Raw genomic sequence first — 3783 nt, forward strand, 5'->3', positions numbered from 1 at the left:
TGCTCAACTTAATTAGAATAAGGAAAGAGCAATTCTTGTTTTCACTAAAATTAAAGTACATACATAGGAATATATATATATATATATATATATATATATATATGCACACATACATACATATATACATATGGTAATAGTCTTTATCATAAAATGTTTTCACTGTATTTGCAATAAATAATTATGAGCTTCTACACCACACAATGCAATCCTTCAGTTCAGGAATTTTTGCCTTCAATTTTGTATTTCCTCAGTCTTACACAGTGCCTGGCATTGATGAGTTACTCAATAGTGTTACTGAACTGGAGTGATTTGGATTTTATTATCATTTCTGTTCCTGTGTATGTGTTAGTGAAGGTTGATAATCATGTCAAATGACTGAAGGAAATGGAGCACATTAGGAGTGCACTTAATTTACAAAGCAGATAATCAATACCTACAGAATGGAGAGTAAAATATGCTGTATATTAATATACCTGCCATTGGTTTTCCAAGGACAATTGATTGATTTCACACATACCCTGGGGGTATGTGAGGCCTTTCTGTACCTACCCTTTGACAAATAAAGAACATCAGGTGTTAAGTTGCACAATAATAGTCACAAAACATCCATGCCAATACCTGAAAGAGTCAAAATAAAACTCATTTTTCCAGGTGTGTTACTTCTTTCCTATGTTTCTGTTTCTACTAGAAATATGATTGGTGATATTCTCTTAGTGGCTTTTAAAATTCTTACTATGATATTCAAGGCCTTTCAAGTATGGATTATTTTCTATCGTCCCAGGTTTAACTCGCTAGTGACACTAGACCAGTTTAGATTTAATTACATGCTTTACCAATAGGATTGCCAGAGTTAGCAAACAAAATGGGCAATTTTAAAACCCAGTTAAATTTGAATTTTAAATAAACCCAGGAAATCAAAAAATGATAACGCATTGACAATGATTGTCTTAGAACAAATAAAAGCTTTCCTTTCTTTATATTTTAATGGAAAATGTATATTTTGGATAATTTAGAAATAAGAGAATATTATTGTCCTCCAAGAATCAACAAGTAAAATCAACACAGAGCAGGAAAATTTGGTTGACTATGAAATATAAACAATAAATATGGAATGCAGGATCTGATAAAGAGTTTTCTATATTGTAATAATGCACTCTGTATTAACTCAGTAGAATGATTAACTGGAAAACTTTTCACGGGCTCACTGTGATATAGCAGCTTTCACTTTTATTTTTTGCTCATCAAGAATTAGTTTCACTTTTATCTACCAACCTATTTATTATACTAATACAATTTAGCAAAAGGTCGTACAATCCAATGAAACTTGAAAGTTGTTTCTATGAAAACTAAAATATATGTTTCAAAACTTCATAAAGGCAAGTTGTAAACAAACACTGTTGAATGTTGGATGTGGATTCAAAATAAAAACTGTAAAAGATTGAGAAAACAACAGCGCCAATATAAAATTTCTCAATCATTTTATAGGCAGATTGCTTTAAATGTGTATGAGTTTTTGATTCAGTTTAAACGAGACAATGCTAGAAGAAGTTGGGTGAATGAATGTGCCTTTCCAGGTTTGGAGTTTAAGAAATGCTTATGGTAAATACATATGTTTTTATGCTATCATTTTAATTCAATATTTTAAATCAGTGACAAACCACTGGTCCCTTTCACATCAAATAAGAGCTACAAAAGTTAACATATTTATTAATATATTAAATCTATTCAATAATATTAATGTTGCCTGAAGAAAAAATAAACAAGATGAACAGAAGATCCTCAATGTTCATGGCAGAAGAAATTTTAATTTAATATACTTTGATTATTTCCATCAGCAAGTTTATCCTTCTATGAAAATCAGCTCTTAAAGTTGTACATGCTGTCTTAAGTAAGAACTTTTGATTAATTCATCTGAATTCACTTTCCTTTGATTATGTTTGTGAAGCAGTTGTTTATTTTGATTTTTATTTGACTTGCTACCTAACCTTTTTATCAAGACAGACTGTGGCTAAGCAGATGTTGTAGATTTTGTCTTTGGCTCTGATAACTCTGAAATACATTAGCCCTTATCCTTTCAAAGAACGAAAATAGTTTCTCCAACTTCTGAGCCTATCTTAAATATTTGTTTCCCAACCAATTCAGCACCCTTTCTATAAATAATACAAACATAATTTCTGGCAAGTTTCTGTAGTCTGCATGACCTTTATAGTGACACTTATAGTAACTTTCGATGTATAAGCATTCATATACACATTTATTTCTCCTACTGTTTTATAAAGTGCTTGAAGGCAGGGATTTATGTCTTCTACTTTGTTTTATGCCTCATAAACCCAGAGAATTATCTGGCACATAGAAAGTTGTATGTTGAATGTATCTGGGTTAAACTGAACTAATAAACTTCTTGATGTCCAAAATCTAGTACCTCAGGCAGGAGGTGTTGCCCTATTCTTCAGCATAAACAGACAGTTACAGTTTGCTACTAAAGGGAAACTTCAGGAAAAGTACATCTATTTCTCTTTGGCATGCTGTAAGAATCTAGCCATCTGGTCCCACATCTCCCCCAACATGCTGTCATATTAAAATGAAATATGTTTCTCTTTGGATCCATGAACCAGCAAAGCAGCATCCTTAATTGTAAGACAAGGATGACTACTCTTCAGCCATCTTGACCCTGACGTTCCCTTTTACTCTACAGAACATTGTGCAAGATTTGAAGACAGAATTGAAAGCAAATGCAAGAAGTAGAATGACTAAACTCTGCCAATTAGGTATTTTAGTTTCTATTGGTGAAATAACTTGTTGGTAAGGATTTATTTATTTAAACTGGGCATAAAATCATAATTGTTCTTAAAAAAGGAGCACATATTAATATTAGAATATGGATATATTCAAAGAACTTTGCATAGCTACACCAGTAAACTCAGGTACAAAGCTGTCCTCTGTTCTCTACTCTTCTTTGCTGTCATCTGATGGTATGAAGCATGCCATGATGAAAAAATTACCCTAACCTTTACATGGCTTTCTTTTGGGAACTCTATTTCAGACAGTTTCCCTTCAGTTCAAGAGCTTAAATCTACCTTTATATCCTCTCTCAGATTTAATTTAATGTCTTCTTAACTCTTGTCTCTCTTTTCTCATTTTCCTTTTGCTTTACCTATTTTCTACCTCTAATTTCATCCTTGCTTTTAAATTCTAAAAGAATATCCTTTTGTAGATATAGTAAATCTTTTTGTTTCTTTTGGGCTCAACTATTAATTTATTTTAAGTATTCTCACCTACTGCTTTATTTTTCTCTATAGCCAAACTAGGTATCTCAGATTTATTTCTTCTTCTTTATAAAAATTTTATGCCTTTTCACTTGTTATCTTGTATTTCAGTTATAGGTAAAACTTGAATATACTCTCTTCTCCATATGATAGTTAATAGAAGTTAATGTTGATTTTATTATTTCCTGAGTCTAAAGTTCCCAACAAAGATAAGATTTGATTTGTGCATATGAACAACTTGGTCACTGATAGGGTAGCACATAGAATTTTAAGATCGTTTAATTCTATATTTCTGTCAGTGTTTTTCTAACTATAGTATGCATCTGATTTCTATGGAAAAATCTGTTATTATGCATATTTCTGAGTCCCAAAACAAAGGATCCTGATTCAATAGTTAAGTTTCAGGTGGAGCCTAGAAGCTGATGTTCTTTAATCAATATCTCGGGTCATTTTGATGAATATATGCTATGACAAAGACTAATCATGCCCCATGACAAAATTATTAGACTGAAAAGTC

This window comes from Cebus imitator, unplaced genomic scaffold (assembly GCF_001604975.1).
Source record: "Cebus imitator isolate Cc_AM_T3 unplaced genomic scaffold, Cebus_imitator-1.0 Scaffold138, whole genome shotgun sequence".
NCBI lineage: Eukaryota > Metazoa > Chordata > Mammalia > Primates > Cebidae > Cebus > Cebus imitator.